Here is a 14354-nt window from a genome sequence, read left to right as displayed (position 1 = left end):
AATAACTTAAATCTTTATTGAGTTTTATGGACAATTATAACAATACCAAAAAACAAAAAGAACAAACGGAGTACAAAAGAAAACATTGTGTATGGAAGCGATTAGTTACCATAATCTAAATTGAAAAAAGAAATTGCTGAAATTGAAAAATCATTTTGCTAATGCATTTAAATTTTTGAATTTTAGATTTGAAATTGAATTTCGGTAATTATTTGCTGGGGCATGTTTTGGAAAATTACATCTCAAATGTGTTTTTCTTTTTAATTAAGTAGAAGAATGATTGGTGTTGAATAAGAAAATGAAAATGCAGATTGGATAATTTATTAATAATTTTATTTACAAGTCAATAATGCAGCCATATTCTTCAAATGAAGAAGCATTTCTTCAAACGCATTTTAATTTAAATTATGGTAACTAATCACTTCCATAATTGTGCCTAGGTAGCAACAGTCAGTCTATTTTATCCAGTCTCTGTGTTAGTTTTTCCATTACAAATATGTCTTTAATTGTCCGTATCCACTGGTCCTCTGTTGGAACGGTTGCCTTCCCACAGTTCCTTGTTATAGTTTTTTTTTTCTGACCTTAGATAAAATGGACGCCCATGTCCACCACTTTATTGGGAAAATCCTGCAAATCAAAAATAATGAACAATAAAGTACTTTGCATCTCAAAATAATGAGAGACTTTCTGTCAGGGACCAAACAGTAAAACAATGTGGAGACAGAATTAAAGGTTGAAAAATGTGTTGTATTTTTGTTTATCCCAAAAAATAAGGAAAAGGAAATAAAGCGAAATAAGTGGTGCCAGGCACAACAAACCTCATCCCTCGCACATATTGTAGCTTATTTTGGAATCAATCCAGCTGATGTCATCATGTCCATGCATGTGCTGATGTCAGCATATCAGTAGCTTCTATATATGTGGCAAGTTTGAAGTAAATTGAAGCAAAATTTATCTTCTTTTTTAGTTTTCTTTTTTTTTTTTCTTCTTTTTTCTTTTCTTCTTCTTTTATGGGCTCAGCTGGCTGACAGGCAAAATTTATGTTCTAATAGATATTTGAAATTTCGCCCATTATAAGTAAATGGAGAGGAAAAAAAAAAAAAATTCATTAAAAAAAAATTGAATTTGGACCTTCTGGGTCACTGGCAATTTATAAAACAAATTTGGTATGAATTTATCCAATAGTTTGCTGCTACAGACATTTGAAATTCCACTCATTATAAGTAAATGGGGAAAAAAAGATTTAAAAAATGTATAGAAAAATCTAAGCTTTAAACTACTTTTCCCAAAAGTAAAAAATCTATTCTACATCACTGGTAATCTATAAGCCAAATTTGGTAATTCATAAAGTTTTGTATTTTGACCTACTTTACCCAAAATGTACCCGAATCTGTTTTGGGTTACTGGCAATCTATAACCCGAATTTGGTATGAATTCACTCAATAATTTTGCTGCTACAGACTTTTGAAATTTCGCCTATTATAAGTAAATAGGAAAAAAAAAAAAGATATAAAAAACTCATAAAAAATGTAAACTTTGACTTACTTTTCCCAAAATGTAAACACATTTATTCTGCATCACTGGCAATCTATAAACCAAATTTTGTATGAATTCACCCAATAGTTTTGCTGCTACAGACATTTGAAATTTCACCCATTATAAGTAAATGGAAAAAATATATTTTAAAAAGTCATTTAAAAAAATTAATTTTGACCTACTTAACCCAAAATATAACCAAATCTGTTTTGTGTTACTGGCAATCTATAAACCAAATTTGGTATGAATTCATCCAATAGTTTTACTGCTACAGACATCTGAAATTTCACCCATTAAAGTAAATGGAAAAAATATTAATATTTTAAAAATTCATAACATTTTTTTTTTTATTTTGACCTACTTTACCCAAAATATAACTAAATCTGTTTTGGGTTACTGGCAATCTATAAACCACATTTGGTATGAATTCACTCAATAATTTTGCTGCTACAGACTTTTGAAATTTCGCCTATTATAAGTAAATAGGGGGAAAAATTTATATCTAAAAAAACTCATAAAAAATGTAAACTTTGACCTGCTTTTCCCAAAATGTAAACACATTTATTCTGCATCACTGGCAATCTATAAACCAAATTTTGTATGAATTCACCCAATAGTTTTGCTGCTACAGACATTTGAAATTTCACCCATTAAAAGTAAATGGAAAAATATATATATTTTAAAATTCACACATTTTTTTTATTTTGACCTACTTTACCCAAAATATAACCAAATCTGTTTGGGTTACCGGCAATCAATAAACCAAGTTTGGTATGAATTCATCCAATAGTTTTGCTGCCACAGACATTTGAAATTTCACACCATTATAAGTAAATGGAAAAAATATATATATTTTAAAAATTCATAACATTTTTATTTTTTTTATTTTGATGTACTTTACCCAAAATACAACTAAATCTGTTTTGGGTTACTGGCAATCTATAAACCAAATTTGGTATGAATTCACTCAATAATTTGCTGCTACAGACTTTTGAAATTTTGCCTATTAAGTAAATAGGGGGAAAAATATATAAAAACTCATAAAAATGTAAACTTGACCTGCTTTTCCCAAAATGTAAACACATTTATTCTGCATCACTGGCAATCTATAAACCAAATTTTGTATGAATTCACCCAATAGTTTTGCTGCTACAGACATTTGAAATTTCACCCATTATAAGTAAATGGAAAAATATATATTTTAAAAATTCATACATGTTTTTTGTTTCGACCTACTTAACCCAAATATAACCAAATCTGTTTTGGGTTACCGGCAATCAATAAACCAAGTTTGGTATGAATTCATCCAATAGTTTTGCTGCCACAGACATTTGAAATTTCACCCATTATAAGTAAATGGAAAAATATATATATTTTAAAAATTCATAACACTTTTAATTTTTTTATTTTCATGTACTTTACCCAAATACAACTAAATCTGTTTTGGGTTACTGGCAATCTATAAACCAAATTTGGTATGAATTCACTCAATAATTTTGCTGCTACAGACTTTTGAAATTTCACCTATTACAAGTAAATAGGGAAAAAAAATATATAAAAACTCATAAAAATGTAAACTTTGATCTACTTTTCCCAAAATAAACACATTTATTGCATCACTGGCAATCTATAAACCAAATTTTGTATGAATTCACCCAATAGTTTTGCTGCTACAGACATTTGAAATTTCACCCAGTATAAGTAAATGGAAAAAATATATATATTTTAAAAATTCATAACACTTTTTTTTTTTATTTTCATGTACTTTACCCAAAATACAACTAAATCTGTTTTGGGTTACTGGCAATCTATAAACCAAATTTGGTATGAATTCACTCAATAATTTTGCTGCTACAGACTTTTGAAATTTCACCTATTACAAGTAAATAGGGAAAAAAAATATAAAAACTCATAAAAAATGTAAACTTTGATCTACTTTTCCCAAAATGTAAACACATTTATTCTGCATCACTGGTAATCTATAAACCAAATTTTGTATGAATTCACCCAATAGTTTTGCTGCTACAGACATTTGAAATTTCACCCAGTATAAGTAAATGGAAAAAACATATTTTAAAAATTCATAAAAAAATTCATTTTGACCTACTTTGCCCAAAATATAACCAAATCTGTTTTGGGTTACTGGCAATCTATAAACCAAATTTGGTATGAATTCAACCAATAGTTTTGCTGCTACAGACATTAGAAATTTCATCCATTATAAGTAAATGGGGGGAAAAAAGACTTGAAAATTCATAAAAAATTTTAACTTTGACCTACTTTTCCCAAATGTAATGAGATCTATTCTGGGTCACTGGCAATCTATAAACCAAATTTGGTCTGAATTCAACCAATAGTTTTGCTGCTAGAGTGTTAACAAACAGACCAAACCAAAAACAATACCCCTTTGCCCCCCCCCCCGCATTTTTAATGTACCCCAAAAAAAAACAAGAAAAACAATAAAAAACTAAATAATAATTAGATGTTTAAAAGAGGGCGCCCTGTCCCAGGAACAACCTGGGTGCAGGGCATCGTCTCTTATTATTGTCTACATTCTGTTCTCAAAATAACAGCAACAAAACACAAAGATTTAAGAGAACAAACTGACGTAACACAACGACACAAGAGGGAACGTGTACAAAGGCTTTGGCTAAACCGACCAACACACCAGAGGAAAACAAAACAGACACTAATAACATAATACAAAGTCAACCGAACTAAAATGAAATCCCCAATTGCACACAGTCTACGGTTCAGTGAGCCGGTGCCAGAACTGAACAGTACTCGTCCCTCAGCTGCATATTTTTCTGGACCAGGATGACACCAGTAACCAACCATGTCTACTAGTTTAACCCTTTATGGGGCAAGTGACTATTTTTGGCAGTTTCCGCACACATTCAAAGACAGTATTATGTCTGTGTCTGAAATAAACTAAACTAAAACTAAACTAACAGTGACAGCAACAGTTACAGTGAGGGAACAATCTCAGGTCCAATGTGGTCTTCAGGGTCTGTAAGGTCCAATGTGATCTTCATAAGGTCCAGTGTGGTCTCCAGGGTCTGTAAGGTCCAATGTGGTCTTCAGGGTCTGTAAGGTCCAATGTGGTCTTCAGGGTCTGTAAGGTCCAATGTGGTCTCCAGGGTCTGTAAGGTCGAATGTGATCTTCAGGGTCTGTAAGGTCCAATGTGGTCTTCAGGGTCTGTAAGGTCCAATGTGGTCTCCAGGGTCTGTAAGGTCTAATGTGATCTTCAGGGTCTGTAAGGTCCAATGTGGTCTTCATAAGGTCCAGTGTGGTCTCCAGGGTCTGTAAGGTCCAGTGTGGTCTTCATAAGGTCCAATGTGGTCTTCAGGGTCTGTAAGGTCTAATGTGATCTTCAGGGTCTGTAAGGTCCAATGTGGTCTTCAGGGTCTGTAAGGTCCAGTGTGGTCTTCAGGGTCTGTAAGGTCCAGTATGGTCTCCAGGGTCTGTAAGGTCCAATTTGGTCTTCAGGGTCTGTAAGGTCCAGTGTGGTCTCCAGGGTCTGTAAGATCCAATGTAGTCTTCAGGGTCTGTAAGGTCCAATGTAGTCTTCAGGGTCTGTAAGGTCCAGTGTGGTCTCCAGGGTCTGTAAGGTCCAGTGTGGTCTCCATCGTCTGTAAGGTCCAATGTGGTCTTCAGGGTCTGTAAGGTCCAGTGTGGTCTCCAGGGTCTGTAAGGTCCAGTGTGGTCTCCAGGGTCTGTAAGGTCTAATATGATCTTCAGGGTCTGGAAGGTCCAATGTGGTCTTCAGGTCTGTAAGGTCCAATGTGGTCTTTATAAGGTCCAATGTGGTCTCCAGAGTCTGTAAGGTCCAATGTGGTCTCCAGGGTCTGTAAGGTCCAATGTGGTCTTCATAAGGTCCAGTGTGGTCTCCAGGGTCTGTGAGGTCCAATGTGGTCTCCCAGGTCTGTAAGGTCCAATGTGGTCTCCAGGGTCTGTATGGTCCACCTCTGCATGAACAGTGAGTGGACCTGCTTTGTTCGGTACCATGAGGTAATGGTACTAATGTAAGGAATGATGTTCAAAGGGATCATGTGGATGTGGACAGGGGTCTGGATCAGCACTTATTTCTAAAATACTTGTTCCTTTCATCTTTTTAACTGGCCCATCGAAATGACTGGATGGTGATGTGTCTATCAAACTCAACTGCCATTTGTCCCTCCCCCCTCTACGCAAACCCCTCTTTCGCAGAGGTTTGGAGCGCTTGTACAGGAAACGAAGCCAGAGCCAGAGCTTGGCTACATTAGCTATATTAGGATGTAAGTTCACCGGAAAGGTCTTTTGGCACTAACGTAAATCACACGGGAATGTAACGTTAGCAAGCTAGGTATGAATTGGGGCTGATCTGCCGACAAACAAATAGTGAAATGCACAGATTCAGACTGATCTCATGGAATCACGTTGCAATACGTACGCACTTTCATCTTTTTGCGTGTTTTTTTAACACCACTTGCGCTAGCAGCTAATCGCTAACCCTAACCACAATTTTTTTTTTTTTTTTTAGATTTCCTGTTTTTACCAGTTTTTAATTTGTCTTTATTTTTTATTTGTTTTTATGATGGTTGTATTTTGTTGTCCTTAGCCTGTTTTGCACCCTGTGTTATCACTGTTTTTACTTATTTATTTCCTTGTTTTACGATTTGTGTACAGCACTTTGGCGAGCTGTAAAGTTCTTAAAGTGGTTTATAAATAAAGTTGGCATGGTATGGTATGGTATGGCTAATCGCACGAGCCGCTAATCATGCTAATCACTAACCCTAACAGCTAATCATGCTAACCGCTAATCAAGCTAATGGCATGTGATTTTTACGCGGCGTAAATATACACGCTGAAAGCTTATAATGCGTACAGATAACACTCCAATTAAAAGTGGCGTGTTATCTGTACGCAATTCATGATATCGTGTTGACAGATTACAGCGTTCAAAGCTAACTTCAGTGGGCTGCTAGCCTAACATCAGTCATACTACAATCAGCTGTGCTTACTCGCCCGAGATTATTTAGAACATGTATTAAATAACAAGTGAACTGATGCTGCGCAGTGCTCGTCAACCCTTGTGCGTTCCAGTACTTGGGAGGCGTGGCTTCGGGGGAAAGTCTGAAGAAAGGGTTTGGATTTTTGAATTGTGTATTTTCCAAATGTAGCTTGCTCGAACCATTTTCCAGGATCTCCTACCCCACCTTTAACCCTTTCATGCACAGTGCTCACTACAGTGGACAGCCGTTCAAAGCTGTTCTCTTGTATATTTATGGATTTTGTTGTTTTAGTTCCATATCAGCCAACACAGTGGACATGCTTATGTATCATCCCATACACCACAGGTGTCAAACATGTGGCCCGGGGGCCAAATCTGGCCCGCCAAAGGTTCCATCCCTGCCCGCTGGATAAAAGTGCAAAAATGAACCTGAGCGGTCAAAGTCATCCAAATCATTTTGGTTCAGGTTCCACATACAGACCAATGTGATCTACAGTGAAAATAAAAACACAATAACCCATAAATAATGACAACTACAAATTTTGTTTGTGAAAAATTATGTGGAAAAAATTTTAATGAAAAAAATAACATTACACTGTGAAAATATTTACATTTATAAAACTATTCTTTCACAATAAAATGTAAATAAATATAAAAAAATGATGAACAACCCCAAATGTGCAATTTTAACAATATTCAGCCTGTTACTAAATGTTTTATGTATTTATGGATCCACTGTGATCTGGAGTTGTTAATAGAGATGTAATATTGTCGAAATTGTTCAAATTTTAGACCAAAATCCAAAATGTTAACAATATTCTGCCTGTTACTAAATGTTTATGTAACATTGTGTGTAAATATACATGTATAAATACTAAGCCAAAGCATGATATTGTTAAAATTGCACTAATTTTTCAAATGAAATTTTAGTTTTTTCAGGTTATACACGTCTTTTTTGTAATATGTAAATATTTTCATAATTTTTTTTTTTTTTGCAATAAAACCAAAGAAAAACTTGGATTTGTCATTATTTATAGGTTATGAAGTCATTATTTTACTGGTCTGGCCCGCTTGAGATCAACTTGGGCTAAATATGGCCCCTGAACCAAAATGAGTTTGACGCCCCAGCCATACACTGTAATTCACACCATTACTGTAAATTTGCTGATCTAGAAAAACCTGATCTGCAGAAACATGTTTAAGTGTAAAAAAAAAAAAAATGCTAATTGTTATTAGACTGTGATTAACTATTTTGTTTTTTAAACAAAAAGGTTGTTGTTGTTTTCTTGGTTTTTTTTGCAAATTATCTCCATGCAGGTATGTTAAAATGCGAAAAAAACATCAGATGAGCAGCATTAAAAATGTTTTTTTTTCCATAGTTTTCATGCAGTATATCGGTAAATACATGTTTCTTTGCTTCTTCAGCTGAGTGGACATTTTTGCAACTCCATGAAAAATAGGCTCATAAAAATTTTCCTTTTATTTCATGCCTAAAGAGGAATAAAATCAGGAAAAGTATCTTGATTAAGGTTCTCAAAATTAACCCTCCGGTATCCCGTCCAGCAAGGCCCTTACTAAGCACCAAGTGTGCCTTTTTCGCACACCTGTGGAATAATGTGAAAAAAATTTTCATATAGTTTGTTTTTAATTCTTTTACACTTTTTTTCTATTTCATCAACTTGCACCATAAATAAAAATACCAAATAATCCATAATTGTCACATTTTTTAACCCTTTAAATGCCATGTTTGTAATGTAAACAAACCTTTTTTGGGGGATGCAAAAAAAAAAAAAAAATTCAATATACTACATAAAAAGTGGATCACATATTATTTGATTTTCTCATCTGGCATATGTCAATGATTAACTCCAACATTAGTTAATTTGCATTATTATTTTTGGTGCTAGGTCAAATGTTCAAAAATACTAGCATCTGTCACCAAGTGTGTGTAAAATGCACACCTATAAATCAAACTATTGAATATTATATTGATTTATTTTTCTGCTCTAATTTGATTTTATTTTTGTAAATCAAGGTCAGCCCTAATCATACATATCAAATGGAAGAAATGGTGCGTTTTAGGCACACTTGGGAGACTGATGCTAGTCTTGTATTTTTATTTTGTTTACAATGTGCACATTTTAGTTGGTGGCTAGAATTTTAAAGATCATGCAAAAATGAACAAGTTTTGAATTCTAACCTTATTTAAATTGTGAAAAATAATATGAAGATTTTTAAAACGAAATGCAAAGTGTGCCTAAAAGGCGCACCCGGATACTGGAGGGTTAATGCATGAAAGGGTTAAACATCACCTGCTTGCATTTATAATAACATTTTAACCACAGATCCACCTCCTTCAGCCTGATTCGGCTGCATTTCGCTTCCTGCTGAAGATCCAGTTTACATTTTATTGTTTGGAGTTTCGTTTTATTACGGCGCCTGTGACTGAAGGAGCCAAAATTTAATTAATGATATTCACACAGGCTGTGATTAACCAGCACTTACAGTGAAAACAGAACCCACACACACTGGGCGCAGCTGGTTCTGTATTATCTGCACTTTCATTTATACCAGCAACTGTTTAAAGTGCAAAACATTTAATATTCAAAGAGATTCAAAGTGTTTTATTGTCATGTGTGAAGTAAACAAACAGGTTTCCTTTTACAATGAAACTCTTACTTTACCATCCACACTGAATACAAGAGAATTTTATGTCGAAAATAGTGGCGTTCAATAGAAATGACTCGGAACAGTGCGAGTCAAGGTGTTAGGCAAGGCAAGGCAGCTTTATTTCTATAGCACATTTCATGTAAAAGACAATTCAAAGTGCTTTACATAAAACATTAAAAGCGTTACAGCAGAAGGCATGAGAAAAACAAACAAACAAAAATCAGATAAATAGGTAAAACAGATAAACAGATAAAAGAGCCAAGCAGATTAAACAGATAAAAACTTTTGTCTTAAAAGGAACAGTGCAGATCTGAACTGATGAATACAAACTCTATTCAAATGCAGGTGGGTCTTTAACCTGGATTTAAATAAACTGAGTGTTTCAGCTGATCTGAGGTTTTCTGGAAGTTTGTTCCAGACATGTGGAGCATAGAAGCTGAACGCAGCTTCTCCATGTCTGGTTCTGACTCTGGGAACTGACAACAGACCGGATCCAGATGACCTGAGGGGTCTGGTGGGTTCATACTGGGTCAGGAGGTCACTGATGTACAGGGTGACCCAAAAAAACGGGAACTTTTTAACAATCCAACAAAACCAAGAGTGATGGAAGAAAAATATTTTATTCATAGTAATTGAAACCTTAAAACATGCCATTTAAGAAACAATGATGGAATTTTAATTTTTTAAAAATTACTTCCTGTACAGGGTGGGGAAGCAAAATTTACAATATTTTAAGCATGGATTGAAAGACAGTGTATGACCAATTAGTTTATTGAAAGTCATGAGAATTTATTTGCCACAAGAAAAATTAGCATAATAGAAAATGTTTTATTCTATGTGTCCTCCTTCTTTCTCAATAACTGCCTTCACCGCTTCCTGAAACTTGCGCAAGTGTTCCTCAATATTCGGGTGACAACTTCTCCCATTCTTCTTATAGTATCTTCCAGACTTTCTGGTAATAGTTTTTGCTCATAGTCATTCTCTTCTTTCCATTATAAACAGTCTTTATGGACACTCCAACTATTTTTGAAATCTCCTTGGTGTGACGAGTGCATTCAGCAAATCACACACTCTTTGACGTTTGCTTCCTGAGTTACTCATATGGGCAAAAGTTTCTGAAAAGGTATGGATAATAGTGTTAGGTATGATTATGACATCGATATATGTTTGGTTTCAAAACAATTGACGTAGTGCCTGCTGAGAAAAAACAACTAAATGTTCATTGTAAATTTTGCTTCCCCACCCTGTACATTACAGAACAGATCTACCAAGACACAAAAGAGGCAGAATATTGTTAAATTTGCACTTATTTTTCTTTAGACATTCCAAGTTGTTCATATTTGTTCAGGTTATTGACATTTTATTGTTTAAAGGATATCAGAATTTAATGTTCTTTGTAATAAATAAAAGAGGAAAAAAATCGGTGTTGCCAGTATTTATAGGCATAATATCATATTTTTTTTCTCACTTTAAACCAAGAAGAAAATTTTGGAGTGATGACACTGGTCACAACAAATTTATTGTTTAAGTTTTTTGAGCTGATTTCGGATAATTTTGGTGTGCTGAATCCAAAAATCACATTCATTTGCTCAATCAGGTCAACTTTCGGAACTATGCTACATATTGGCTTTTTAACATTTTTGCTTACATTTATGGGCATTTTCACATCATATGATACAAAATTCTTTCATATTTCTTGCAATAAATGAGTTCTGAAGATTTACTTTTGCCAATTTATGATTAATGTTTTTTTTTTAATATTACAGGTGAATGAAATGGCTTCGACTAGAAGATCTTACAAAAATAAGCCTGACGTATTCTGCTACATCTGCGGTGAATACACCATTGTACCTAACAGGAACCCTGTTAGAAAATGATTTTTTTTTTCTCTTAAAACCCTATTTTGGGTGAGAACTATATAAAAAAAAATATCAACTGATAAAGCATAAAAATGTTATCAATTTTGTGGTAAAGATCAATTTTTTCAAAATCAAAATTAGCAAAAAAAAACCTGACCTGATTGAGAAAAACAGATGTCATTTTTGGATTTAGCGGTGCAAAATGGTCCTAATTCAGTTGAAAAAACCTAGACAACTTGAAAAAAACATTGTTTGGTCACCCAGTGTTATCTAGTTTTTATTAGTTTTCATTATTTTCTAAATGCTTAGTTTAGTTTAGTTGTATTTTCTTTGTATCTTTTCTCTTCTTCTCCGTCGTATTCAAATAAATCCCAGACAGGACTGCTGGCTTTCTCGCCAACTTTAGTCTCCATGTTCCAGGTAGAGTGGGGACGAAAAGACGACTCTAACCACAAGTGACGACAAGTGATGGACTGTTAAATATTATATGGTGCCGCTAGCTAAAATTGGTTGGGGAAATAAATCGCTTTCGTATCATCCGACATTGACAAAGATGAAAATTAGGGAATTTTATCCATAATTTTTATACATTTCAGTTAGTTTTATAAGCACACAATACAGTTTCAGTTAGTTATTGTTTTTTTTTCTTTTAGTTATAGTTTTTATTTATTTCGTTTAACGAAAATGGTTTTTACAATTCTAGTTTGCGTCGTTTCGTTAGTTTTTCGTTATCGATAGTAACCTTGTTCCCTACTTGCGAAACTTTAATTTGAAGGGGCAGGATGTTTGTCGTGTCCCGCCCCCCTCCCGGATCGGCCCAATCTCGTGAATAATTCCGATCTGATCTTCTAAAAAATGCAAATTGGCAGCTATACCAATCTGTAGATTGGACTGGGACATCCCTACTGGTAAATATGAAATGACTGTGAAGTCAGTTAGAAACAATGCGCCCCCTAAAGGCTTCTTATCTCAATGTTGCATATTTTTGGAAAAACTTCCACAGTTCTTCTGCAGCAGTTCAACACAACAAGAAACTTACTGGGTAAGAAAATTACCATAGAGAGTTTCCCAAAAAGTCATTGTGAAAGACAGGATTTATTGCAGGGACTGTGGAATGGATTGCATTAGCGTGCGCAGGTGGATCTAATAAATCGTTGTCGGACTGGTAAATATTATATGGTTCCGCTAGCTAAAATTGGTTAGGGAAATAAATCGCTTTCCGCATCAATCCGACATTGACAAAGATGAAAATTAGGGAATTTTATCCATAATTTTTAGACATTTCAGTTAGTTTTATAAGCACACAATACAGTTCAGTTAGTTATTGTTTTTTTTCTTTTAGTTATAGTTTTTTTTAATTTCAGTCAGGAAAATGTTTTTACAATTCTAGTGTTGCGTTGTTGCGTTAGTTTTCATTAATAACCTTGTTTCCTACCTTCGAAACTTTAATTTGAAGGGCAGTACGTTGTCGTGTCCCGCCCCCCTCCCGGATCGGACTCAATCTCGTGAATAAATCTGATCTGATCTTCTAAAAAAATGCCATATTGGCAGCTAATACCAATCTGTAGATTGACTGGACATCCCTACTGGTAAATATGAATGATTGTGAAGTCAGTTAGAACAATGCGCCCCCTAAAGGCGTCTAATCTCAGTGTTGCATATTTTTGGAAAAACTTCCACAGTCTTCTGCAGCAGTTCAACACAACAATAAACTACTGGGTAAGAAAATTACCATAGAGAGTTTCCCAAAAAGTCATTGTGAAAGACAGGATTTATTGCGAGTTGTGGAATTGGGATTGCTTAGCATGCGCAGGTGGATCTAATAAATCTGTGTCGGACTGTTAAATATTATATGGTGCCGCTAGTTAAAATTGGTTGGGGGAAATAAATCGCTTTCACAATCAATCCGACATTGGACAAAGATGAAACCTAAGGGAATTTTATCCATAATTTTTATACATTTCAGTTAGTTTTATAAGCACACAATACAGTGTCAGTTAGTTATCATTTTTTCTTTTAGTTATAGTTTTTTATTTATTTCAGTTAACGAAAATGTTTTTACAATTCTCGTTGCATCGTTTCGGTAGTTTTCATTAACAATAGTAACCTTGTTCCCTAACTACGGAACCTTTAATTTGAAGGGGCAGGATGTTTGTCGTGTCCCGCCCCCCTCCCAGATCGGCTCAATCTCGTGAATAAATCTGATCTGATCTTCTAAAAAATGCCATATTGGCAGCTAATACCAATCTGTAGATTGGACTGGGACATCCCTACTGGTAAATATGAAATGATTGTGAAGTCAATTAGAAACAATGCGCCCCCTAAAGGCTTCTAATCTCAGTGTTGCATATTTTTGGAAAAACTTCCACAGTTCTTCTGCAGCAGTTCAACACAACAATAAACTTACTGGGTAAGAAAATTACCATAGAGAGTTTCCCAAAAAGTCATTGTGAAAGACAGGATTTATTGCAGGATTGTGGAATGGATTGCATTAGCGTGCGCAGGTGGATCTAATAAATCGTTGTCGGACTGGTAAATATTATATGGTTCCGCTAGCTAAAATTGGTTAGGGGAAATAAATCGCTTTCCGCATCAATCCGACATTGACAAAGATGAAAATTAGGGAATTTTATCCATAATTTTTATACATTTCAGTTAGTTTTATAAGCACACAATACAGTTTCAGTTAGTTATTGTTTTTTCTTTTAGTTATAGTTTTTTAAAATTTCAGTTAAGGAAAATGTTTTTACAATTCTAGTTTGCGTTGTTTCGTTAGTTTTCATTAATAACCTTGTTTCCTACCTTCGGAACTTTAATTTGAAGGGCAGGACGTTTGTCGTGTCCCGCCCCCCTCCCGGATCGGCTCAATCTCGTGAATAAATCTGATCTGATCTTCTAAAAAATGCCATATTGGCAGCTAATACCAATCTGTAATTGGACTGGGACATCCTACTGGTAATATGAAATGATTGTGAAGTCAGTTAGAAACAATGCGCCCCCTAAAGCTTCTTATCTCAATGTTGCATAGTTTGGGAAAAACTTCCACAGTTCTTCTGCAGCAGTTCAACACAACAATAAACTTACTGGGTAAGAAAATTACCATAGAGAGTTCCCAAAAAGTCATTGTGAAAGACAGGATTTATTGCAGGATTGTGGAATTGGATTGCATTAGCATGCGCAGGGTGGAATCTAATAAATCGGTGTCAGAAAATGGGTCTATCATATGAATCTTAATAGTCATTAGTCGGCTTAACAGTTTTTGTTATTATGTGATCGGTAGGCGTTCAGGTGACAT

General features: G+C 34.6%; 1 long non-coding RNA gene across 1 annotated transcript in view; it reads right to left on the bottom strand.

Annotated features, from left to right (window-relative positions):
- Positions 1–6348, bottom strand: part of LOC115424581 (uncharacterized) — a 38383-nt gene extending 32035 nt beyond the window's left edge. The window contains exons 1-2 of the long non-coding RNA XR_003936103.1: positions 6285–6348; positions 4372–4376 (exon numbers count right to left, since the gene is read on the bottom strand). This is a non-coding gene — a long non-coding RNA (uncharacterized LOC115424581). The remainder of the gene's footprint in view (positions 1–4371; positions 4377–6284) is intronic.
- Positions 6349–14354: the final 8006 nt, after the last annotated feature.

This window comes from Sphaeramia orbicularis, chromosome 8 (genome assembly GCF_902148855.1).
Source record: "Sphaeramia orbicularis chromosome 8, fSphaOr1.1, whole genome shotgun sequence".
NCBI classification, from domain to species: Eukaryota; Metazoa; Chordata; class Actinopteri; order Kurtiformes; family Apogonidae; genus Sphaeramia; species Sphaeramia orbicularis.
The sequence above is the reverse complement of the archived record's forward strand: the minus strand, read 5'-3'. Positions and strand labels throughout refer to the sequence as shown.